Genomic DNA, 26,973 nt, shown 5'->3' with positions numbered 1-26,973 from the left:
AGCCAGACTGTGATATAAAGGCTTGGGGAAATGACTTGAACCCATCAAAATCATTCTCTGCCATCCAGTTTGATAAAAACACACCCTGACATACACACACATCGAACATTTTTATTGCTTCTTTCCAATAGCAGAAGCCTCACTCTTACTTTTTAACACACTCCTACTGTGTCCTGAATGTTCAAATTCTTACTTTTGGGTTTTTTGCTGCTTTGAATAGAGGGGAAGAGTCCACACAGGCGCCTAGTTCTGTTCCTGGGAGATCGCAATGCAACCAGTCTTTGAAAAATATAATGGGTGCTCAAGCACTTGCATGTATGTATTCTTTATTTCTGCTTCTAGAACCATCAGACTCCCCCGGAGGAACAAAAATGAGAAAAATTAATGTATCTGCAGTCTCCCAAGAGTATAAGAGCCTGTTTCTCCATATTTTCTCTTCAGGGGAAGTATTCAACTCTGAAGGGGTCCATTTAAACTTCCTGAAGAGAGCAAAATACTTGGGGACACATCAGTGCCACCTGCCCGTGCCTTGGCAAAACAACTGCCCCATCCCTTATTCTCCTCCTCCAAACCTTTATTTTCTGCTTCTCTCCTTTAAACTTACTTTGCCCTTATTTTCCCCAAAACTGGAAGTTAGCCAGACGAGACAATTCAACATTTTGTGCGTGCACCCCCTCAACTTCCTCAGCCAGGAAACTCTACTTACATTTTGTGTCCTCTTGGCCTGTTTCTCCTCCCTTTCCTGACCTCTGAACTCTGATCAGCCTCCAAGATCCAGATGAAAAGCCTAAGACCTGAAAGCATAACAGTGAAACTGACTATTTAGAGTTGAAGTCAGGATGAAGATCTATTGCAGGGGCCAGCAAATAGTAAATATTTCAGACTCTGAGGACCATATTCTGCTATTGTAGCACAAGAACAGCCATAGGCAGCGTGTAAACAAATGGTAGTAGCTGTGTTCCAATAAAACTTTATTAACAAAAACTGGCAGTTGACTGAATTTGGCCCAGAGACTGTAGTTTATAGATCCCTGCTCTATTGGGCTAAGCTGGTTTGGGCCCACCTCCAAGCCGTCCATAGTGACGCTGTTAAGGCTCCACCCAGAACCCCTAGGATTCTTTCACCCCATTTCTGTGTACTCTGCCACCTGCTTCAAAAAGGTTTGGCCCCCAAATTTTGTACCTTCTGGAGGACTTCCTCCAGCTACTAAGTCACTTTTGTCTGCAAGAGCACAGAGCCCCAGGTGCCTGGAAGTTTATGTTCCCAAATCCCTACCCCTAGAGCTGAGAGGATGGCTTCCCCAGCCCCCACAGCTTCTGGCCTGGGTACTTTCAAGGCTCATGCATACTCCAGATGGAGGGACCAGGCTGCAGTCGCCCACCCTGGAAAATGACCTGGAATCGCTCCCTCATTTATGTTGCATCTCCACTCCCTTCCCAGGTTTTGCCAAAATCCTTTCTTAATAAATCACTTACACCCAAATCCTCATCTTTGGGGAAGCTGAACTCAGGCACCATCTCAAAATGTTCTAAAAACCTATTTCTTGCTTCCCTGAAGTGTTTGCAGATCCTGGAACAGATGCTCAGACACACCCCTAGATTTATCCGGGGCCCAGGAGCCCTGTGGGAAAGACCTCAAAACTGGCCCTCAATTGAGGTTCAAATACTTGCAGAAGATTGAGATTAGAGTTCCCCGCAGGGACAGAGATTAGAGGGACAGGGGCTTTTGAGGGAAGATGACTCTGAGTAGGGGGAGCAGCAGAGCCCTGAGCAGCCATGACAGGGAGATCCTGTGAGTGCTGAGAAGGAAAGAGGCAGGAGAGAGCCGGGGCATTCCAGATTAAATAGCTCAGCACCCTTAGAAGCAGGGCCAGGGCTCGGTGACACAAGCAAGGCCCACAAGGAACAAAATTTTTTAAGGAGTCACTCAGACATGCATAAAATTTAAATTTGACATCCTAGCACCTCACCCTTGTCATGGCCCTTCCCCAGGGCTGCTTCCAAAATGAGAAAGGAGAATTCCTCCTGGCCAGAGAAGAGCTTCAGAAGGTCAGCTGCCTGGCAGAAGTTGGCAGCTTGAAAGTAACAGCAAGGGCAGTGGCTCCTGGGAAAAGGCTGCTCATCTGGTTGTGCCCTTCATGGGATGCTAGTAGATTCAACATCCTGGCTTTTCCTAGTGCCCTTCCTGGGTCATCAGCTTTTCTTAAACTGTATCCTCTGCCCAGAAAGCTCCTACTCCCCTGCCTTCTTGAAGTCTTTGCTCAAATCTCATCTTTTAAGTGGCTTACGAGGACTACCCTAGTTAATATTGCTGTCTGCACCACCACCTCCTAGCACTTCCTAAACCTATAACCTACTCAACATTTCTTATAGTGCTTGTAATCATCTTATTTGCTATGTTGTTTAACTATTTAATATATTTGTTGTTTATTATCTGCCTCTTCCTGATTAGAATATAACTCCCTCAAAGTCAGCAATCCTTGTTTGATTTACTTTTCATAAGCCCCCAAAACAGTGCCTTGCCCAATAAACATTTGTTGCCTGAATGAATGAACGCAGTTTTGGAACATACTGGTTTAGGGTTGCCAGATTTAGCAAATAAAAACACAGGACACCCAGTTGAATTTGAATTTCGGATGAATATTTCATGCAATATTTCAGGCATATTTATACTAAAAAATTTTCATTGTTCATCTGAAATTCAAACATAATTGGGAACCTTGTTTTTTATCTGGCAACCCTATACTGGTTACAACTACAACAATAATAGTTACCATTTGTTGACTGCACAATTGCAAAATGCCAGGCACTATGTAAAGGGTTTTGCCCACGTTTAATCTATAAAACAACTCCAGAAGATACTAGCTTCTTTCTTTTGCAGAAAATGCGACTGAAGCAGAGTGAGTCTAAGTCCCTAGCCCAAAGTCTCACAGCTAGCAAGAGGACGAATGAAAATACAAGACCAGGTATGTCTGGACTGCAAGGCCTAAGAGCAGGTTCTCCTGGATCTAAGTGCCCATGGCATTGCCCAGGCACTCCTATTGGGATACTTCTCCCTCTTTCTCCCCAGCATCACTGTGTTTCTCCCAGCACCTGCCACAGTGGCTTTTTACCCTTCCAGTCTAATCCCAGTGGAACAAAGCAAGAGAACCCAAATTGCAAGTGGAAACCCTGGAGCTGCCACAGTGCTTCCTTCAGCTGCGGATGCTCACCACCAGTCCCTCCCTGCGCAGACCTCTATGAGAAAGGAGGCACCTGGCCAGTTTGAGAGATGATGAATGTCCAGAATCCAAAGGAAGATAGTTTTTCTCAGAAAAACTATGATAAATCATACCAAAATGGTTCAACCTTCCTCTCTAGACCAAAGAGGGAGAGAAGGAAATTTTGATCCCTTGTCTGTGATTTGGAGGCTCTCCATGTTGTTGCAGGACTTTTCCTTACTTCAGCTAAAGACTGGGTCCTTGTCCCATGGCCATGAAAATTTAGGCTCACAGATGATTTGAAGAGTGAAATAAATGGGATTTATTAGGCAAACAGGAAAAAAGGGGAAACAGGGACTCTCTGCAAGGCCAGAGTTCCTGCTAGTGTAGGCTTTCTGCCTCACAAATTGAATTACAGGTACCACCCAGGAAGAGGAGGAGCCGAGCTCCTCCCTGCTGCAAATGGCATGAACTTCTGTGGCTCCACACCAGTGTGCATTCCTCCCAGTGCATAGGTTGGTCAGAGGCTCTGCCAGGGAGCCCTTTCCACCTGGCTGTCTCAATGTGAGATGAAATGTCTTCTTTGGTACACTTTGGATGAGGTGTTGTTAAGGACAATGGGAACAAACTTGACTTCCATTAAATATCAATAAATTTAAAAACTTTAATTATTCACGGATGCAAAAATCCTCAATAAAATACTGGCAAACCGAATCCAGCAGCACATCAAAAAACTTATCCACCACAATCAAGTTGGCTTCATTCCTGGGATGCAAGACTGGTTCAACATACGCAAATCAATAAATATAATCCATCACATAAACAGAACCAATGACAAAAACCACATGATTATCTCAATACATGCAGAAAAAGCCATCAACAAAATTCAACAGCCCTTCATGCTAAAAACTCTCAATAAACTAGATATTGATGGAACGTATCTCAAAATAATAAGAGCTATTTATGATAAACCTACAGCCAATATCATACTGAATGGGCAAAAACTGAAAGCATCCCCTTTAAAAACCAGCACAAGACAAGGATGCCCTCTCTCACCACTCCTATTCAACATAGTATTGGAAGTTCTGGTCAGGGCAATCAGGCAAGAGAAAGAAATAAAGGAGGCTGGGCATGGTGGCTCACACCTATAATCCCAGCATTTTGGGAGGCCAAGGCAGGCGGATCATCTGAGGTCGGGAGTACAAGACCAGCCTGTCCAACATGGAGAAACCCCATCTCTACTAAAAATACAAAATTAGCTAGGCATGGTGGTGCATGCCAGTAATCCCAGCTACTTGGGAGGCTGAGGCAGGAGAATTGCTTGAACCCAGGAGGCGGAGGTTGCAGTGTGCCAAGATCACGCCATTGCACTCCAGCCTGGGTAACAAGAATGAAACTCCATCTCAAAAACTAAAAAATAATAAAATAAAAAGAAATAAAGGGTATTAAATTAGGAAAAAAGGGAGTCAAATTGTCTCTGTTTGCAGATGACATGATTGTATATTTAGAAAACCCCATCATCTCAGCCCAAAATCTCCTTAAGCTGATAAGCAACTTCAGCAAAGTCTCAGGATACAAAATCAATGTGCAGAAATCACAAGCATTCTTATACACCAATAACAGACAGACAGCCAAATCCTGAGTGAACTCCCATTCACAATTGCTACAAAGAGAATAAAATACCTAGGAATACAACTTACAAGAGTTGTGAAGGGCCTCTTCAAGGAGAACTACAAACCACTGCTCAAGGAAATAAGAGAGTACACAAACAAATGGAAAAACATTCCATGCTCATGGATAGAAAGAATCAATATCGTGAAAAGGGCCATACTGCCCAAAGTCATTTATAGATTCTGTGCTATCCCCATCAAGCTACCATTGACTTTCTTCACAGAATTGGAAAAAAACTACTTTAAATTTCATATGGAACCAAAAAAGAGCCAACATAGCCAAGACAATCCTAAGCAAAAAGAACAAAGCTGGAGGCATCATGCTACCTGACTTCAAACTATACTACAAGGCTACAGTAACCAAAACAGCATGGTTCTGGTACCAAAACAGATATACAGACCAATGGAACAGAACAGAGGCCTCAGGAATAACACCACACATCTACAACCATCTGATCTTTGACAAACCTGACAAAAACAAGAAATGGGGAAAGGATTCCCTATTTAATAAATAGTGTTGGGAAAACTGGCTAGCCATACGTAGAAAGCTGAAACTGAATCCCTTCCTTACACCTTATACAAAAATTAACTCAAGATGGATTAAAGACTTCAACATAAGACCTAAAACCATAAAAACCCTAGAAGAAAATCTAGGCAATACCATTCAGGACATAGGCATGGGCAAAGACTTCATGACTAAAACACTAAAAGCAATGGCAAGAAATGCCAAAATTGACAAATGGGATCTAATTAAACTAAAGAGCTTCTGCACAGCAAAAGAAACTACCATCAAAGTGAACAGGCAACCTACAGAATGGGAGAAAATTTTTGCAATCTGTCCATCTGACAAAGGGTTAATATCCAGAATCTACAAAGAACTTAAACAAATGTACAAGAAAAAAAAAAAACCCCTATCAAAAAGTGGGTGAAGGCTATGAACAGACATTTCTCAAAAGGAGACATTTATGCAGCCAACAAACATGAAAAAAAAGCTCATCAGCCTGGCGCAGTGGCTCACCCCTATAATCCCAGCACTTTGGGAGGCCGAGGCGGGCAGATTACCTGAGGTCAGGAGTTTGAGACCAGCCTGACCAACATGGAGAAACCCCATCTCTACTAAAAATACAAAATTAGCTGGGCGTGGTGGCACATGCCTGTAATCCCAGCTACTTGGGAGGCTGAGGCAGGATAATTGCTTGAACCTGGGAGGCGGAGGTTGCCATGAGCCAAGATCGTGCCATTGCACTCCAGCCTGGGCAACAGAGCGAGACTCTGTCTCATCATCACTGGCCATTAGAGAAATGCAAATCAAAACCACAATGAGATACTATCTCATACCAGTTAGAATGGCGATCATTAAAAAGTCAGGAAACAACAGATGCTGTAGAGGATGTGGAGAAATAGAACGCTTTTACACTGTTGGTGGGAGTGTAAATTAGTTCACCATTGTGGAAGACAGTGTGGCGATTCCTCAAGGATCTAGAACTAGAAATACCATTTAACCCAGCCATCCCATTACTGGGTATATACCCAAAGGTTTATAAATCATTCTACTATAAAGACACATGCACATGTATGTTTATTGTAGCACTGTCACAATAGCAAAGACTTGGAACCAACCCAAATGCCCATCAATGATAGACTGGATAAAGAAAATGTGGCACATACTGACCATGGAATACTATATAGCCATAAAAAGGATGAGTTCATGTCCTTTGCAGGGACATAGATGAAACTGGAAACCATCTTCTCAGCAAACTAACACAAGAACAGAAAACCGAACACTGCATGCAGTCACTCGTAAGTAGGAGTTGAACAATGAGAACACATGGACATGGGGCGGGGGATATCACACACCGGGGCCTGTTGGGGTGTGGGGGCTGGGGGAGGGATAGCATTAGGAAAAATATCTAAGGGAGATGACAGGTTGACGAGTGCAGCAAGTCACCATGGCATATATATACCTATGTAACAAACCAGCACATTCTACACATGTACCCCAGAAGCTAAAGTGTAACTTTTTAAAAAATCAATCAATAAATAAAATTTAGTTATTTAATTATTTAATTAAGTAAATATTTATTGATTAATTAATAAAAATAAATGTATGATTTATCAATATCTATAATTATTTATAAGTAATTACTTTATGTTACTCAAGTGATAAGATGTTACTCATTTGACTCTTATTTATATATTGCGAAAAGTAAAGTTTAATAGTGATTATAAACTAAAATGCTAACAAGGCAGGAAAGTAATGTATATGAGAAAAATGGACCCAGGAGAACAGTATAAACACAAGGATAAAAAGTACCTGACACTTGGCCTCAGTGTCAGAGACAATACGGAGTAGTGGAGAGTGTAGTGAATGGGAGAATGCACGTCTTATCGAAAGGACATAGCTGTGGCTCAGCTCTGACCTATTGTTGCTGTGTGGGAAGGTAGAGCCAGTGCTGTCAGACCTTTTAGTTTTCCCAAAGAGGCTGAAAATCTTCATTTTTGTGTGAATTCTCCTAATTTATAAATATTGGCAAGAGTTTTTACAATTTAAATAAGCACAGAAAAAATCTGTCTAAACACTACTGGTTTTTAACCTCTGAATATAAAAACTAGACAATTCATAAATCCTGACATCAGCATCCTTTAAGTAATTTGTTTATATGTCCATGGGCTCAACTCTGTGGTGGCAGAGACCATGACTTATTCATTTTTTACTGTCCAGTACCTACACTGGTATATGATACTGATCAACAAATGCTAACTGAGTTGAAGTACAATACAATCATCAGGGTTGGTCCTTTAGTGGCCGTGGTTCTTAGGGACCAGAAAAAACCCATGGGCATGGACTCCAGATATGTGGGAATATCTGCTGACCTCATGATGCACACCACCACCCCAGGGGAGCTTAAATGGCATCTCAATTCCAGCCCAAGATCTTCTCTAACTCTTTCCAATTTAACCCCCTTACCCACAACTTCTAATATCGGTGACATCAGTCATGCATAATTATCAGAGCCTTTATCAAGAAGAGGAAAAGGGAAGACTTGGACATCTTATTATTGACAGATTAGAAACATTTACTAATACACATTAATACACTTTTTGGTATGTTTAGGCCATTCACATTTAAAGTAATTATTGACAGGTAGATTAGCATTGACCACTTTGGTAACTCTTTTGGTAACTGTTTTCTATTCATTACTCTTCTTCTTTGTTTCTTTTCTTTTTTTATTTTTTTTTTATTTTTTTTTTGTCTTCCCCTCTTTTTCCGCCTCCTCTAGTTTTAACTGACCATTTTATACAATTCCATTTTCACTCCTGTCTTAGCATATGAATTATACTTCTTTGTTTAATTTCTTTAGTGTTTTCCCTAGAGTTTATAATATATATTTACAATTAATCCAAGTCTACTTTAAAATAGTAGTCCAAGCACCTTATAACTGGATATTTCCAACTCTTCCCTTCCTTCCTTTACAACATTGCTGTCAGTCATTTCACTTATCCATAAGCTATAGGTTGCTGCAAAAGTGATTGTTGTTTTGCCATTACTTTTAATTATAAAAGTAATTAATTAATGGCAATCACTTGTGCACCAACATAGTATAATAACTGGCTACATTTTTATTATTATTTTGAGGAAATTATTATGTTAGATCAATTAAGAATAAGAAAAATAAAATACTTTATTTTTCCTTCATTTTTTTCATTTCCTAATGTTCTTATGTAGATTGGAGTTTCTGACCTGTGTTATTTTTCTTGTCTCTGAAGAATTATTTCAACATTTCTTGCAAGGCAGGTCTACTGGTGACAAATTCCTTAAATTTTTTTTGTCTGAGAAGGTTTATTTCTTCTTCACTCTCAAAGGATAATTTCACTGTATCCAGAATTCTAGGTTGGTGGTTTTCTCTTTTGACTCTGAAAATATTCATTTCACTCTCTTTTCACTTGCTTCAATTCTGATGAGACGTTTGATATAATCCTTATGTTTGCTCCTCTCTATGTAAGGTGTTTTTTCCTCTGGTTGCTTTCAAGATTTTCTCTCACTGATTTTCTGAAGTTTGAATATGATTATGGCCACAATGTCAAGGACAATTGATTATGCCTAGGTGTAGATTTTTAGTATTTATCCTGCTTATGTTTTTAGCTTCCTGGATCTATGGTTTTGTGTATGTCATTAATTTTAGAAATTTTTCAGCTATTCTTACTTCAGATACTTCTTTTGTTCCTTTCTCTCTTTCCTTCTGATATTCCTATTACACATGTGTTGCACCTTTTGTCATTGTCCTACAGTTCTTGGATCCTCTGTTCCATTTTTTTTTTAATTCCTTTTTCTCTTTGCCTTTCAGTTTGAGAAGTGTCTGTGGACACATCTTCAAACTCACTAATTCTTTCCTCAGCCATGTCCAGTCTACCGATGAGCCTATCAAAGGCATTCTTCATTTCTGTTACAATGTGATTTATTTCTATCATTTTCTATTGATTCTTTGTGTTTCCATTTCTGCTTATGTAACCCATCTCTTCTTGCAAGTTGTCCACAATTTTTATTAGAGCCCTTAGCATATTCATTATGATTATTTTAAATTACAGATCTGATAATTCTAAAATATCTGCCATAAGTAAATTTGGTTCTCATACTTACTGTGTGTCTTCTTTATTTTGTTTTGTTTTGTTGCCTTTCACCATGGCTTGTAATCTTTTGTTGAAAGTCAGATATGATGTATCAAGTAAAAAGAACTGAGGTAAAAGGGCCTTTAGAGTGAGGTTTTGTGTTTTTCTGACTAGAGTATAGGCAGTGTTGACTGTTTGCCATAGCTATGGTGTCAGAGACCAAAATTTCCTCTGATGTCCCTGTTTTTGTCTCTCCTGTTGTCTTTATGTTTTCCTGGAGACTGTCTCTTAAATAAAGTCTGAGATCTGTAGTTCTTTCCATTGTGATCTCTTGTTATTATACAGGGGCCTGTTGGAAAAGTGTTCTTTAATCCTATGATTAGGTCTCATTCTTTTAGTGAACCAGAGTTGGGTTTATCCCTTGTCCCAAATTAAAGGCTAGAGGAGGCTGGAATTCGGTATTTGCCTTCCCTTTCACCTAGTTAGGGTCTGGTAAAACAGTTTCCCTTGAGGGTAGGCATTGTTAAGGAGAACAAAGATGTCTGAGCTATTTACAAATGGTTGCTCTCCCCTTCTCCCAGCAAGAAGCATGAGGGATTTCTCTCCAGTCTTCACAGTAAGAATCTACTGGGGATCCTGGAGGTAAAACTCAAGATAGTATGTCCCCACAAGATTGGGAATTTTTTAACTCTCAAGCTCCTCCATACTGAGCCTCCAGCAATTTATCTATTATAGTTTAAAGTGTTCTCACTGATACTGGTTCCAGCTGCAGGCTCTGCTCTGGTATTTCTCTGTATCCACCTGTCTCTCCAGTTCTCAGGGCAACAGTTTTCCGTGTGACCTCAACTCTCCGATGGTTGGTTCTTGGGAGAGTTGCTGATTTTCAGTTTCTTCAGCATTTTTCTTATAAAAATGAGAGTAACAAGTTCCAAGCTCTTTATATGTAGAACTGGAAACTAGAAATCAGTGCACTTCTTATTACAAATCAGTAGAAGTTTCAGATAAACCCAGGACAGTATTTTGACATCAATTTATACTCATTCAAATACATTAATGTCATTGACAACATCCAGCATTCAAATATCAATTCCTGAGTTCAATAAATCCCATATGGTTAATACGTATACCTTAATTTCAAATCAAAGGATGATGTTGTGGGATAGTATAAGGTTTGAAGTCAGAAGGCTCGAGTTCAAATCCTGGCTCTGTCACATACGAGCTGTGTTATCTTGGGCAAGTAGCCTAGGTCACTGAGTTTATTTCCCAATCTGTTAAGTAGAGCCAATAAATAGTAGCTTTACAGACGATAAAATAATAGAATTCATATAAAATCAATATATAAAAATGAAATACTGTCCTATAAGTAACTAATTAATAGAAATAAGGAGTTTACTTTCCTATTTGTAATCCTCTTTATAATGTCTCTTTAATCTCACAAAGGTAGATATACGGAGCACCATTAAATACTGTCAAGGGGTTTAAACACAGTTCTTTTTTCTTTTTTTTTTTTATTTTTTATTATACTTCAAGTTCTAGGGTACATGTGCACAACGTGCAGGCTTATTACATAGGTAGGTATACATGTACCATGTTGGCCTGCTGGACCTATCAACCCATCATTTACATTAGGTGTTTCTCCCCATGCTAACCCTCCCCCTGCCCCACACCTGACAACAGGCCCCAGTGTGTGATGTTCCCCACCCTGTGTCCAAGAAACACAGTTCTTTTTTCAAAAAAAAAAAAAATTTGCGCAGAATATTAGAGCTAGAAAAACCACAACAGAAGGGAAGATAGTTGAACTTTCTAAAAATTAATTTAGGTTCACAAGGAAAAAATACACAGAACCAAATAAAAGACTCCTGGGACCATCTTTTCCCCAAGGATAGAAGTCATGTCACCTCTAGGGATACCCTCATTGAGGTTTAGTCAAAATAAAACCATAGAACACTGTCACATGAACTGCTGCTAGTCAGCTCTCTACCTCATGAAACTGATTTATGTTTTTATTCCAAATACAGATTTTAGTTGATTTGGGTCTGTATCCTAGCCTGCCAAGGTATTTCTCAGTAAAGGTTTTGTCAATTAACAAAAACACCTGCTTGCTCTTAAAGTCTGAGGCCAACTTTTTGTAGATCCTAAGTATATGCCTTAAGGCACAAGTTACAGAAATCATTTCTGACTCTCTTAAGTAAAAAGGGAAAATGTATTGAGAGGGAATTAGGAAGTACAAGAAACACAATTACCTTTTAGTAGAAATTGTCAATTTAAGATACTTTCACCACCATCATCCCACGCTACTGCCCCTGCCCCAAGACATTGATAATCCCTCCATCTTGAATGGACACTAAAATCTCTTTGCCCTGTTTGGATTTGCTCAAGAGAGTATCTGATAGGCCAAGACTCTGCCACATTCTTGGAACTCAGAAAGTAGGGAAAGAAAAAACTCTTCTGATAACCTCTCACCATGAGTAGTGAGAGGCTGGACACTACCCACTATATCATGAAAACCACACATGATGGGGAAGTCTCCTAAAAGAGCAGCTAAAGTTGAACACTGGAAAGTCAAAAAAGATCAAAGTTCACCATAAGAGAGGGCATTTTTATTTTTCAAAATGTTTTGGAATAGCATAAAGAAAAATTTATATTCAGAGGCTATATATTGCTACAGGTATATCTGTTGGTTACAACTATCATCTGTTTTGACTGGCCTGTGTTATAAAATATTTTCACAGTCATCCTGCATTTAAATGCATATGAAGCAGATTTAATTAAATAAGATAGATGAAAGTTGTAATATAATCTTGGGTCAAATAAAAAAGTGGGGTTATGAAGCAATGAGACCAGTTTTCTGGTGTGATTTATGAATAAGCTGTAAGGGTAATTTCAACAGATAAGTCCGGAATTTTTTTTTCTTTTTCGAGATGGAGTCTTGCTCAGTTGCCCAGGCTGGAGTTCAATGGCACAATCTCGGTTCACTGCAACATCTGCCTCACAGGTTCAAGGATTCTTCTGCCTCAGCCTTCCAAGTAACTGGGACTACAGCTGTGCACCATCGCACCCAGCTAATGTTTGTATTTTTAGTAGAGATGGAGATGCGATTTCACCATGTTGGCCAGGCTGGTCTCAAACTCCTGACCTCAGGTGATCTGCCCACCTCTCCCTCCCAAAGTCTTGGGATTACAGGCATGAGCCATTGTGCCCGGCCCAGAATTTTTTTTTTTTTTTTTTTTTTTTTACCGTTGGCAGTAGCATTGGAATAAAGAGGCTATGGTGAGGGATAGCTTGGTTTTGGTTTTTGTTGTTGCTGTCTGTAAATGCTGATATATTTGTTTAGGAATGAGTCTTTTTACCACAGAGTCCCAAGATAAATGTACCACATATAACACACCATCCTTCATGTACCAAGACAAAATACCTGCTCCTAGACATGAGCTTTCCTAAGAACAGCAACAGATAACTTGGGGAAAGGTCTCTTTCACTGGGTAGTTATTGTGTTCAAAGAGCTAAGTGTCCAAGCCAGCAAGAGAGAGTTTCAAGGAAACGCATCAGAATAAATAACATGGGCATGCATGCAATGAACCAAAAGGATCCACACAAAGAGGAAAACAAACTGGACTTGCAAGATAAAATTTTAAGAAGAGACAACCACAGGCATAGGACGGCAAGGAGAGGAAAGAAATGGAGCAATCAAAATGAGTCAACACAAAATCTACAAAGAAAAGCAGAATTATAGATCTTAGGGCTAAAAAAACACAACCCCCTAGGGCCATAGAAAGCCCCTGGTGAAGGCGGTACTGCTCACTGCACTAAACCCTTCCGTTTTTCATCTGCTCAGCTCTGAACACCCAGAAAAGGGCCTCTATCTACAAACCTCTCCACACTCCCCACTGTTAGGAAGTTGGATCCTTAGAGTTGAAAAGTTTCTCTTGGTCTGACAAGGCCCATTATCCCTTGCTGTACTTTTAACCACAGTCAATAACGTGTCCCTTTCCGTTCCGTTATTATTCCTCAGTATTTATAGATGCATCAGTGGTTTCTTTCCTTCAAAATGTGCATATTCAATTCCCTCGATCCCAGTTGCCTTCAAAATGTATGATTTTGAAAAGTGTGGGAAGGAGAGAGAGAGACAAAGGTTATCTTTATGAAACTTTGCATATCCCCAGCCATCAATGTCTCCTCAATAATGAGAAAGGCCAACCTGGACCAGGCATTTAGTCCCCTAAGTGGGCACATCTATCAGCCTTCCCTACATATTGATTAGTTGATTGATTTTTAAGATTTATAGAAATGCACTCACTGCCAAGGTCTCTGGGCACCTCTACGACAGTAACATTAAGCAACATAAAGAGGTGGACGCTCCTTGTCCCAAAGGCTTCCTCTTACCATTCAAGAGTTTTTTTAAATGCGCATTAAGAGGTAGACTCTCTGCCATGCACTGAAGGTCATCCAAAAAAGGTTTGCTAAGGAATCAAAAGGAAAAAGTTTCCGATGTCATAACAAGCTTAGACAAAAAGCCCTCTCTCCAGTCTTCAGAAAATCAAAGAATCATGATCTTGGGAAGGACCTTAAAAACCATTACTGACGGTTCCCACTACACCCATGGTGTAGTGACGGTCTTTCACTGGTCCACATGAAGTTAGAAAAAAGCCAACATAGTAAGTTTTCTTAAAAGCTAACTCAATGTAAAGAATTAATTATTATTCTGAGATAACATCCTTCCTAATTTGTGGTATTAAAATATATTTTATTGTATAAAATGATGGTGATAGTAGTTGGTAGTTATTTTAAATAATATCTTTACTTAAGAAAGCAACAAATTGGCAAGATGTCTATGTGAATTCCCAAAATTCCCTTTGAAATGTTATTGGTCAATGAAATTCAAAATCTAGAAACCACTAGATTTTGTACATAGGAAAACTGAAGTTCCAGAGGGCTGAGTGACCGCAAAGGTCCTCAGCCCGTTAGTAAGACGTGTGCATGGAGATACAGACCTCCTAACTCCCACTAATCCGTGCTGCCTCTTCCGAAGCGCCAGGGTTCTGAAAAGTCCACCTCAGCCCTCAATAGTGGATATTTGTGATTTCTTGACACTCCAATTCAGAAATTTGTCCTCTTTGAGGAATTTCTCCTCATTGTTTAGGTCTTGGTGTGAGGTAGATTCCGGCACTTCCATCTAAACCTGACAAGCTCAAGATACTGGACAATTAGAGTGAGAAAGAAAGAGCTGGCATGGGCACAAGAATGCAAAGGATTATGGAAAATATTAGAAATGTGTCTAGAAAGGAATCATGGGTATGGCAACATGGAACTGAAATAAATCAACCTGTGAAAAATGGACGTCTCTGTGTTGCAATAAAAACTTTATTTACAAAAATAAGTGTCGGCCTGGATTTGGCACACTTGCTGTAGTTTGCTGACTCCTGAACTAGGTTTTAAAAAAAGCCTAGTAAGCTTTAAGGGCACCGGTACAGCCAAGGAAACCACAGCCCCTAGACTGACTAGAAAAGTCTGTGGCTAACAATTTGAGACATAAAGCAACTCTACCCACATTGCTGCTTCACGGAGTTCTCCTCTCATTGTGTGTTCTTTCCCTGGTGAACCTCATCAAAGCTCCTTTGGTTGCAAGAAACAGAATCCACTTGAGTTCGATTGGATGCAAAAAGGAAGAATTAATTACAAGGACACAGGGGAATGCCCCAGAGCTCAAGAGCTAAAGGGAGTTAGGATCTTCATACATTTCTCACTCCCTCTCCCCTGGCCCTATCTCTCCCTCCCCTTCTCTCTGCACATGCTGATTCAGTTCTGTCTCTCTGCAAACAGCTTTCTTTGCCCCTAAGTGAATATTCTGGACCATGATCCTTAGGTCTGATGTGCTGTGACTGGCAAAGCATAGTCAACATGACACAAACTTGGATTCTGGGCTCTACCCTCGATGGTGAGGCAGTTTCATGGTGGCCAGCAGGGACTGAGCTGGGTAGAGAGCTGTGAAAGTATCCTACAATACCCCATGGTCCTTCCTGACATTGCCTTTGCCAACCTGGCCAGCCCTCCTTCCCTGCTCCTCCGCAGTCCACTACACTCCAGTCACCCTGAGCTGGCCTTGCCATCCTTTCTCTCTTACCTTAAAGACTTTGCCCAAGCTGGTCCTTCCACCTGGGAGCACACTCGCTCCCCTTTCACCTGGCTAACTCATTCTTGCCTCCCAGGTCTCCATGTAGGTGCTGTCTTGGAAAAGTCAGATGCTTGTTTCCAGAAGTCTTGGAAAACTCAGATGCTTTTCCAATATGAATTTCCTCCAGCAGTCTTAGAAAAGTCAAATGCTTCTCATGTCTACTTCTACAGCTCCCTAGACTATTGTAGCAGTTAACGCTCTATACTATGATTTACCTACCTCTCCAACCTGCCTGCAAACTTCTCAAAGACAGTTTTCCCAGAACCCAGGCCTGTGCCTGCCCAGCACATTGTCAGTGATCAATAAATACTTGCTAAACAAATGACCCTCTCAACTTCCCCACCCTCCCCTTCCTTCTCTGCACCAGCCAGCTGAGCTTCAAAATCAATCGTTCCAACAACAATGTTAGAAACTTTCTCAATCCCTTCACACTCTGTATTACTATGCCTTACCAGCCCTGTTCATCCTCATCCCTGATTCAATTCAAACCTCTCTTTTCTTCCTGGGCCGCCCAACACTGCTGGACAAATTGCACACAGATGTTGGACGGTACCATTCCAATCGAAGGGCTCCAGTCTCCAAGGAGCAATGAGTGGAGTTTAGCAATTTTGTAACTTTCTCTAGTCTGGTAAATTTTCCATCCCCTAAGCAGTTATTCTAAAACTTTCCTAGCATGGAGTTTAACTTAAGTCTTAGTTTGCTGCTGTCATGATTCCATCTGTCTGGAAATGTTGATAGAGCTATTAAGAAAGGGTCCTCTGAAATCTGCTGATACGGTGGCTTGAATTGTGTCCATAGCTGGGGTTTAGACTGCATAGTGAGGGGAATGAGGGAATCTGCAGATCCCTTCAAGCAGAATTATTGTAAGGCACAGCGAAGTTGTGCTAACAACAGAGGCTTAATCATTGGAGCATTCTCAGGGATTCTGAGAATAGCAGGTGGCTATTATTCAAATATATCCCTAAACCAGTCCTTGGGTGCTTTTCTGTATACAAGAGAGAAAGATGCTATGAGTAAAAATGAAAGAAACCGTTTCCCTTCATATTGTAGCCCATCAAGGCCTGGGTAACACAGCTTTGGATCATGCCAACACAGAGACTCAGAGGAGCCAGGTGGCTACAGGCCAGAAGGAGCGGTGGGAAGGACTGTGGCCCAGAGGTGCTGCATAGCACCTCTGTACCTGGTCATGCAGCAGCCACCCACTCAGGCCACTGGCAGAAACCCATGGTGGGTGCCCAGTGGTCTTCATGGACACCCTGACACCACAGGCGGAAGTGGGTGTGGATGTGTCTCTATGCATGTAAAAGACATTCTGGTAACCCCTGAAATGCTTGTGGGCTTTTTGAGGGGCTGATGAGAATAGTGAAAAAGGAGATACTGAGCTAGAGTGACTTGGGTTACACTTTACTACTTTTCTTAATCTTTGCCCTACCTCTGAGCACTGAATTTGCCTCTTACTTCACAGAGGAAATAAAGGCCATTAGATGTAGGCTTCTACAATTTCTTTTCTTTTTTTTTGTTTTTTTTGTTTTTTTTGTTTGTTTGTTTGAGACAGAGTCTCACTCTGTTGTCTAGGCTGGAGTACAGTGGCATGATCTCAGCTCACTGCAATCTCCACCTCCCAGGTTCAAGCAATTCTCCTGCTTCAGCCTCCCGAGTAGGTGGGATTACAGGCCCCTGCCACCATGCCCAGCTAACTTTTGTGTTTTTAGTAGAGATGGGGTTTCCCCATGTTGCCCAGGCTGATCTTGAACTCCTGACCTCAGGTGATCCACCCGCCTTGACCTCCCACAGTGCTGGGATTACAGGGGTGAGCCACTGCACCAGGCCTACAATTTCTTATCTCCTCTCCAAATACGTAAGCCTAAATCCTTGTCTGCATCACTGTGACAGGAGTGATGGCAGTTAGGAGAGAGACAGCACACTGGAGCTCCCACAGGGGGCTGAGGGGCAATGCTGATGGGAAGAAGCAAAAGTGTAGTGAGCATGTCTGAGGCTAGGGCAGATGGTCTCAGGGAAATTCTGAAGAAAATCTAAACTTCATTCTATAGTGCCACTGAATCCTTTAAAAATAGTTCCTTCTTGAGAGGAGGAAACATGTCTTAGTAATCTTTGTATTGCCAGTGACAAATACAAGTTCTGGCATCTAGTAAAAGCAAGATGAATAAATGAATGAGTAAATAGAGGAATTAAGGAATTCCCCTAACTAGGATGACTTGATGTTTCTAGAGAAAAGAAATTTGGGAATAATAGCATTCATAGCTGCAACAATCTGAATGTCCCCCAAAATTCATGTATTGAAACTTTATTGCCAATGTGACAGTATTAAGAGGTAAGACCTTTAGGAGATCATTAAGTCATGAGGGTAGAGTTCTTGTGAATGAGACTAGTGACCTTATTAAAGAGGGGCAAGGAAGCATTTGCCCCTTTTTGCCCCATCACCTTCTGAGGCACCATCTTGGAAGCAGAGAGCAGCCCTTACCAGCCTCTGAATTTTCTGGTGCCTTGATCTTGGACTTCTCAGTCTTCAGAACTGTGAGAAATACATTTCTATTCTTTATGAATGACCTAGTCTCTGGTATTTGATTATAGCAGCACAGAGTAAGACAATAGCTAAAATAATATTCACCCAGGGACTTCATTTAGATCTATGAATATGGATACAAGAGATACAGTCTTGTCTTCAGTGCACAACCCCAGACTGTTGGAAAGGAAGAAAAGTTCACTCAGATCTGGACTACGCCTACATCAATACTTCACAATATTTTAAAATCATATACCCACTAGGAAAAACCTTACTTGCCACAGTCCTCCGGCATAAGGGTTGAGGGTTGGAGGGAACGGTGTGCCAAGGGGCGGTAGGCTGTGCTTTGAAAAGTTAGTAAAGGAAGAAGAAGAAACAAAGAAAACAGAAGAAACAGCAGGCTCCACAAACACAAAACCAAGCCACCATGGCAGCTTCAGTTTGGGAGGAGGTTGAAGTCTAACCCAGGAAGGAAGAAGTGGTGCCACCCATTGTAATCTCATCTGAATAGCTTTACAAGTGGACCGTTGGATCAAAATGCTCTCCCAGAGAAAAACTTTCCCCGGCCTGTAGGTAAGATAAACTAGAGTTCTTCTTATGTCATGTCAGAAAAAAACTTGGATTGGTATAGAAAGGCAATAAACTTAAAAGCAGTAGATCTCTTATGTTTTTCTCCCAAGATTGACATTTATCAATAAATATCAGCTTCTACCTGGCCGAGACATGTGATATTTAGTCATACATGTCACATTTGCAGTGAAAAAGTTCACTGACCAAAAAGATAAAATGAAATAAAGTAAATCATTTAAATTAAATATTTTCTTTATTAGATTTCATTTTCCAGCTGTTTTAACGTAATAGAATTTTTTTCCTTAATTTCAGACTACATAATGCTTTCTGACTGAACGGTGATTATCTTTCCAGCCCAATGGCCTTTTTCTGTCAATGGCAATTAAATCCACAAAGATGATTTCTTTCTAACATTTGAGATTCTTGTTTTCCCATTGTACAGCGGACGTTTCGCTCAAGTCAACCAGATTTTGTTAGGAAATTTTATTTGATAAGATGGGATCTAAAAGTCCCAAATTCAGATGCAAACATCTTAGGGGCGTGCCAGTGGCAAATTTTTCCTGTGTAATTACTACAGGTCTTTGTGCATATTGATAGGATGAAAACCAGATCTGCTGGTCTTGTTATTTTCTGTTTTGTTTTCTTTAAGTGTGTTTTCTGGATTCACATCTCTCTTTGTTTCAATAAAGACCTCTGCAAAATTTCCTTAAATGTTGTTTACTATTGTGGGGCTACATAGTTTTTTACATAAGATTTTAAATCTCATTTCATATGTTAATTGCCTACCACTTAGTGAGCATGGGTGCATCTTTTAGAAAAAGGTGAACGAAGTAGACCTCAAAAACAAAAAACCTCTGCGTCTTAAAGTTATTTTCAGACCATAAAAAAATAGCCAAGTCACAGTATAATACTAAGCTTTAAGTCTTCCTTCCCCCCCACCCTCCTGTCTCTAAACAATGCAAATCAATTCTAACATGTTGATGTGTTTTAAATGGTTTTTACAGCCTCACAACTGCAGCTGGAAGCCTTCACTTATTCCTCTGACAATAGATGAAACTGATGGAAACAATCCAATTGATCCTATGCTTTCATCCAGAATGTCATTTTTTTCTACCTGGTTTTTATTCAACAATCTAAATACAATTAGATTCTACCAACGACCAATGAGCAGTATTTGATGCAGATGTTTGAAAAGAAAAAAAATTAAGAAAACTCTTCTAGAGTCAGATCTTTTTCCTAAATGCCCAGATAGGAAAGACAAATCAACTCACACTTTATTAGGCCTACAGAAGGAACCTGGCCAAGATGATCTAAAGTGTTGTTTTTCCTCCATTTCGCTTTAACTGAGGATTAGACCTTAGGCAATCATGGTTTTTTGTTTGGAATTTTATATTCTATTTGAGTATAACATTATTTATCTGGGCCACTATAGACATTTGGGCAAAGCTATTTAACTTTAATAAGAATAATGACTGCCACTGATTAAGCTTCCTGCCAGGAACTGAACTAATATCACCAAAAAAATTATGTGTGTATGTATACACATGCATTTGTATGTATTTAATTTTCACAACGACCCCATGAAGGAGATCTTATTACCTCCATTATAAAGATGAGAAAAATAAAGTTTAGAAAGCTTAAGTAACTTACCCAAGAAAATATCAGAGGTAGACATTAAAGCCAAGCCTGTCTGATTAGAGTTCATGACCTGAATCTCTCTGCTAAAGGCCATATGGTATTTATTGTATATTCTTCATTCCTAAAATACTTGTCATCCAAGAACATGGGCCTCTAATCCCAGAATCACTGGTGTAAGGTCTCTAATCCACTTGAAACCCAGAGCAAAACTTCTCCAAATTTTGAGCTTTCAGAAGCTTCTAGAGTTTCCAAAAATGTAGATATGCATGGGCAATGAAGATGACATATCATGTCTGTTCTCTGACAATCACTCATACCTGGTAGTCAGGGGAAAAGAATAAAATAATAATAACCTGTGTTTATCTCCCTGCAAAATTCTCCCACCTTGTAGGCTCAGAGGAATCATTAGCTGTTCTAGCTGTTTTGAAGACTGGTTCCAAAAGTAGCTCAAATCACAAATATAACAAAATGTTACTATCTTTTGAGAATCAGAAAGTGGTTTCACTCAAATCTAAATATCTTGATGTGCAGTAGAATCACTGATATGTTTTTTAAAGGGAGAAAGTTTGAAATTTACAGTCATGAAACCTGCTATTTACCTCCATGGTACTTGCATATAATAGAGCACTTTGTAATCATGCACAGTGAAGATCATTAAAGCACTTCACTAATGTACAGATGCACTTTGATGGGAAAAAAAAAAAAAACAGAAAAAAGGTGGCACTCTTTCAACTGAACAGAAGTTTTCTTTAATTTGTAGAGGAAAAAAGAGTTCATTCTAGAACGACACCTGCATAAAGCTGTTGAAATATGCTATTTCAATCACTGTTTCAAACAAAAGGGACTTTTTCTGTAACAGTTCTTCCTTTTTAAAAAAAAATATTAATCTCACACCTGTAATCTCAGCATTTTGGGAGGCTGAGATCATGAGTGAACACAGTGAAACCCCACCTCTACTAAAAATACAAAAAATTAGCCGGGCTCCCAGCTGCTCGGGAGACTGAGGCAGGAGAATGGCTTCAACACGGGAGGCGGAGTTTGCAGTGAGCCGAGATTGCACCACTGCACTCCAGCCTGGGCAACAGAGCAAGACTCCATCTCAGAAAAAATATATATTTTTTTATTTTTCATTTTACTTTAAATTCTGGGATACATGTGCAGAACATACAGGTTTGTTACATAGGTATACATGTGCCATGGTGGTTTGCTGCACCTATCAGTCCATCATCTAGGTTTTGAGCCCCCCATGCATTAGGTATTTGTCCTAATGCTCTTCCTCCCTTTGCCCCCCACACCTGGGCCTGTTGTGTGCTGTTTTCCTTGCTGAAACACAAGGGATTTTATATAGCCATTTGTTATAACTTATAGTTTAACTTTCTCAAAACTCATTCTGTACTGTTCATTTGTTCAAATGACATTTGATCTATGCTTTAAATTAAACATTTTGCTATTAAACTGAAATTTTAAAAGACAAGAGAATGAGGGATAATAATTGCAGCTTTCTCCCAGCGGTGAAAAAGCCGAACGGTCTCCCACCCTGAAGGCACTAAGACAGGAAGATGAAGATTTCCAAGAATCTTCAAAATAATAATTGATGTGTTTTGCACATTTTTGAAAATCTGTAATTTCCAAAAAATTATTAAACATAAACTTGTATATTCATTGCTCATTTGTGGAACATATGGGTAACTTCTTTATTTTGATGATAGAAGAAAGCAAAGAAAAAAATGAAAGTGAATTGTTAAAAAAGTATCTCAATATTAGCAATGACTTTGTCCTCAACAGTTTGGAACTTTGGATTTCAAACAGGGCAAATAAACATGACCTGAAATAGTTTAAAACAAAGTCAGTTTTCATTTTTTAGCATCCACCAAAAGAGCTTTTTAATATAATCACAAATGCATTCTGATTTAGTGAAAAAAACCATAGATTGGAAATAATAATGTTACTGATGATTAAGAATCTACCAAAGGCCAATTACATACTAATTGTGTTATAAAAATTATCTCATTTAATTTAATTCTCACTTTACATATGTAAAAACTAATACTCATGGGGTCGCAGCACCAGGCAGCAACCCAGTGTGTTGGTAAGGCCATCTTTTTGGCATGGTTAAGATGTGTAGTTGGCCTAATGGAGTAACTTTGTGATTGTCACCGACAATAATAACCTGATGCATGACCAATGTGGAGAAAGAAAAAAGGCTCAAATCTAAGGGGCAGGATGGCCACTCTTCAGAGTGCAGCATGGCCATGGCCAACTACATGTCATCTTTCATAAGAGCCCCTGGTCAACAAGGAATGACTAATAAAAGGAAAATGTTGGAAGAGAGAGTTTGTCATTCTTCCTTCCCGTAGATCCTCTCCTTTCCCTTTAATGAGGACATTTGGGATTGCTTTTATATAAAATCTTCATGAGTTTTCTTCATCAGCAACTCAGACCATTCAGTCCTTTGCTCACTTCAGTGGGATGACCTCTTTACCAGTCTCTTGCTCCCTCTAGGACCCAGCTCTCAGGTCTCAGAAAGCCTCCTCTGACCCACTGCCACCCGAACTGATCACTCCTCACTTGCCTTCTTTCCTCACTCTATACAGTGCTTGCAATCTTCCTTCCCCACCCACAAGCTCTTCAAGGGCCAAAATTCTACTCCCACTTCTCCTGTCTCTCCAAGTGCCTACTAAATTAATGCATGAATAGTAATTTTATTCTTATTAGGTTGAAGACACAGAACCCAGAGGAAACGACCTCTAAACCACACTAACCTGTTAGGGTGCCCATGACTCAGGGACTCAGACTGCTTAATGCATTATTCAGCCAGAGTATTGATTCTGTTTTCCATCAGTAATAGATGTACATGCCCTGTTTCCAAATAATATCTCAGTAAGTATAAGATAATTCTACTTCAGTTAAAACCCACCACTGGTTTCTATGAGCTGCTTAAGCACTGCTTTTTATGAGCTCAGTGCTCCTGGGTTCATCAAAATTCTTGTCTGTGAATGAGCCTTCTTAATTACATCTCTCTGGATTTTGGCGTCACTCCTCATTATGTAATCCTACCCATCTGTATTAGTTTGGCTAACCAATGTTGTGATATTAAGAAGGCCTAGATTTCTTAGGAGTTCTTTTGTTTTTTGTTTTTTGTTTTGAGACTGAGTTTCGCTCTTGTCACCCAGGCTGTAGTGCAATGGCGCGATTTCGGCTCACTGCAACCTCTGCTTCCCGGGTTCGAGCAATTCTCCTGCCTCAGCTTCCTCAGTAGCTGAGATTACAGGTGCCCGCTACCATGCCCAGCTAATTATTGTATTTTTAGTAGAGACAGGTTTAGTAGAAACAGGGTTTCTCCTGACCCCAGGTGATCTACCCACCTCAGCTTCCCAAAGTGCTGGGATTACAGACATGAGCCACCATGTACGGCCTTCTTAGGAGTTTTGTAGCACGAAAGTTTGTTTTGCTTATACAAACTCCAATTGGGACTTCGGAGAACAAGGTTGTCCTCCATCTAGTCACAGTAGCAGGGGAAGAGAGCAGATGAAAGGACAACTGCCTCCACCTAAAAACGACTCCTATGTCTTCCATTCATAGTTCGTCGGCTGGCCAAAGCTGGTCACATGGTCCCAACCTGCTTGCAAGGGAAATTAGGAAATGTTCCCAGTTCTCACCACCCCACTGACTCGTGCCCATGTTTTCCATAATTTATGTTCTAATTCCACAATTTATGTCATAGATGGAATGTGCTTGTTTTATCCATACTTTCCTAACCCTGCGTTCCTTGAAGTAGGGGCTTTGTCATATTCAGCACAGCTTAAGAATGTTTATTGGGTTCACAAGAATCAGAATGGATCCAAAAGTGTCTCTGAGAAAACAGAAACAAGAAAAAGAACAACATTTACTGAAATTCAAAGGCAAAAGCCTCTCTTTAGAAAACGCTTCCCCATTTTCTCATGTTTGCTGGGTAGAGCAAGATGGCATCACTTGAAAACATTGGCCATAACTGAACAATATATTACAGATTTGTTTAATATTGGCAGTTCTTTAAAAATGTTCCTTTGAACAGAGTCCCAGCAAAGCGAAGCTTTCCCTCCCAGCACTGCATTAAAAGTTAGGAGGCAGCTTTCTGCCCATTCCAAATCACCAAACGTAAAGTATCAAGTCATAAATGCCCCCCAGTGACTGACTGAGCTAGCCAGGCTGTTTTTTTTCCCTTCTACTTCGCAGAAAGAAAAGACAGTAAAAGTTCCTTCAGCGAGCTGCCAAGGTGCTCCCAGGCCATTGTGCAGAATCATTGTCAGGTTAAATTAGGGAGTACAGACTCCATGAGTGTAAAAAAATCAATACTTGATGGAAGATTGCTCCCCGGAAAATCTGTTTTGATTCCAGGATTAATTCGCGACCAAAGGCTTCTGCAAAATGACATGCCATTAGTCAGAAAATGAACACATTCTATCCTTGAAATTGGATGGAAATATGTCAGCTGATTGACCCATTCTTTCTCCTCACTCTCTGGGCAGAAAGAGTGGGTGTGGTAGCTGTGTGAATTAGTGCCCCAAACCTGGTCCACTTTCAAAACAGGATAAAAAAAATATTTTTTTTTAAAGTCCAATGTGAATTGTGAGTAGTCTCTAGGCCATTGTTGGAGAGCTATTGCAAATGTGTTTCGTCAAGGCAAATGCATTTGTCTGGAAGGCCCAACTCTCCTGAGTTTTCTGTGCCTCAGAATCAACCCTACTAAGAATCTTAAAATAAAACAAGGATTTTCCCCCGCATAGCAGTGACCTGCAATATTAATGACAATGTAATTTCTTTGTCATATATAAAGTAACACTCCTCTCACTCCTTGTCTATTAAGCTTCTTCAACTAAAAACTTTTTGGAAGAAGCAAGTTCCAGCTCTTCATTCGGGCTAATGTCACAGGTCTTCAGGGCCTCTCCTTGTGCAGTGAGATGGGCAGCAGGGATGAATTTGATTCCACAGATTTTAACACATGTAAAAGTCACTCACTTTATCTCCTTTAAATCAAACTCAATCCAATTCTGAGGCTATCAGTCATCATTAGGAATGTTTCTTCCTCCCCACAATGATGAAAAGGCCCCAGGAGCTTTGACAGAGCAAATGTTCAGGGACACCCTTCACTTTTTTATTTATTTATTGAGACAGAGTCTCCCTCTGTCGCCTAGGCTGGAGTGCAATGGCACAATCTCAGCTCACTGCAACCTCCACCTCCTGGGTTCAAGCGATTCTCCTACCTCAGTCTCCCAAGTAGCTGGGACTACAGGCACACACCACCATGCCCAGTTAATTTTTGTATTTTTAGTAGACACGGGGTTTCACCATGTTGGCCAGGCTGGTCTCGAACTCCTGACCTCAAGCAATCCACCTGCCTTGGCCTCCCAAAGTGCTGGAAGTACAGACATGAGCCACCACACCTGGCCTTCTCTTCTATCTATTCCAGTCACCACTGATTGCCTCCTGGTCCAAGCCTGCAGTCTGTTGAAGGCACGTGGTCCTACTATTTTACTCAGGCACAGAAAACCTTGTCACCTTGGAGGTCTGGCACCTAGATTCAGACTTCTCTCTCCTCTCCACTTCCACACACCCACCATCTGCTCTAAAAGACACACACCTCTCTCTCCTGTTTCTCCTCCTCCAGTCTCCTCAATAAGCTCATCATTGCAAAAACTAACGGAAGAAAAGGAGTCGTGTTCCAACACCAAGTTATCTGGCCTTTTTGCAAGAGAGCACAAATTCCTTGTTTGCTTTTTGGAATTTGGGAGGGGGAAATTAAAGGAAGACGAAACCCACTTAATATATTAATAATTCATATACCCACAGACACACCCTGAAAGGCCAGTTCTGCAGCATCTCCATCAAAGCTTCCCTGGCTGTCCCTGCCTCTGCCCACTGAGACACAGACCTCATCTCCTGGCAGAAAAGGACATTTTAATCTACTTGCTGATGTCCTGGGTCTGCACCATGGCTGCTAACAGTGTCAAACATGCTGAATGTGTGGAACCAGAGGAGGGTCATGACATTAGATGTTTGTATTCATTTCGCTGGGAGAGAATTTGCCAAGGTGAAGCTCACCTCCTTCTCAGAGCACCTTTCCCTGCAAATACCAAAGACAAAGACAGAAATCACACAACTAACAACCAGGCAGCAGAAACAGTCCCCTCAGGAGAGGACCCATGGGGCTGAGCCTCATTACTCATGGTGACTTCATTAGAATCCTTCACTCGGAGTAAATGAAGATGGCAGGAGATTGTCTCAAAACCTGCATTTAAAAAAGAAAAGCTTCAGCGTTGCTGTGGAGGCACTGGTGCTCCAGAGAACTCCTTGTTATCCCAGCTTAACAGTTGGCCCTCTGGACTATAGTCTGTGTTGACAATATTCCATGTTCATGGAGGAAAAGGAACCTTAGAGAAGAAAACTGATACCAACACCCAAAGATGGCATACCAGCCAACATAAGGCATGTAATTTCAAGACTTCAATTTGCCAGACCAGCCTGAGCCTTTAGGCACCCGAATTAGTGGCCCCAGGCTGCAATTACAGTAGCATGAATCTTCACTCTTTAAAAATGTATGAACTATTGTGAA

At 40.6% G+C, this 26,973-nt stretch overlaps 1 long non-coding RNA gene across 1 annotated transcript in view; it reads right to left on the bottom strand.

Moving 5' to 3' along the window:
* LOC114676932 (uncharacterized) overlaps positions 1-26,973 on the bottom strand; it is a 191,235-nt gene that overhangs the window by 146,030 nt on the left and 18,232 nt on the right. The window contains exon 2 of the long non-coding RNA XR_013415387.1: positions 707-794. This is a non-coding gene — a long non-coding RNA (uncharacterized LOC114676932). The remainder of the gene's footprint in view (positions 1-706; positions 795-26,973) is intronic.

Source organism: Macaca mulatta, chromosome 3, assembly GCF_049350105.2.
Source record: "Macaca mulatta isolate MMU2019108-1 chromosome 3, T2T-MMU8v2.0, whole genome shotgun sequence".
Classification (NCBI taxonomy): domain Eukaryota; kingdom Metazoa; phylum Chordata; class Mammalia; order Primates; family Cercopithecidae; genus Macaca; species Macaca mulatta.
The sequence above is the reverse complement of the archived record's forward strand: the minus strand, read 5'-3'. Positions and strand labels throughout refer to the sequence as shown.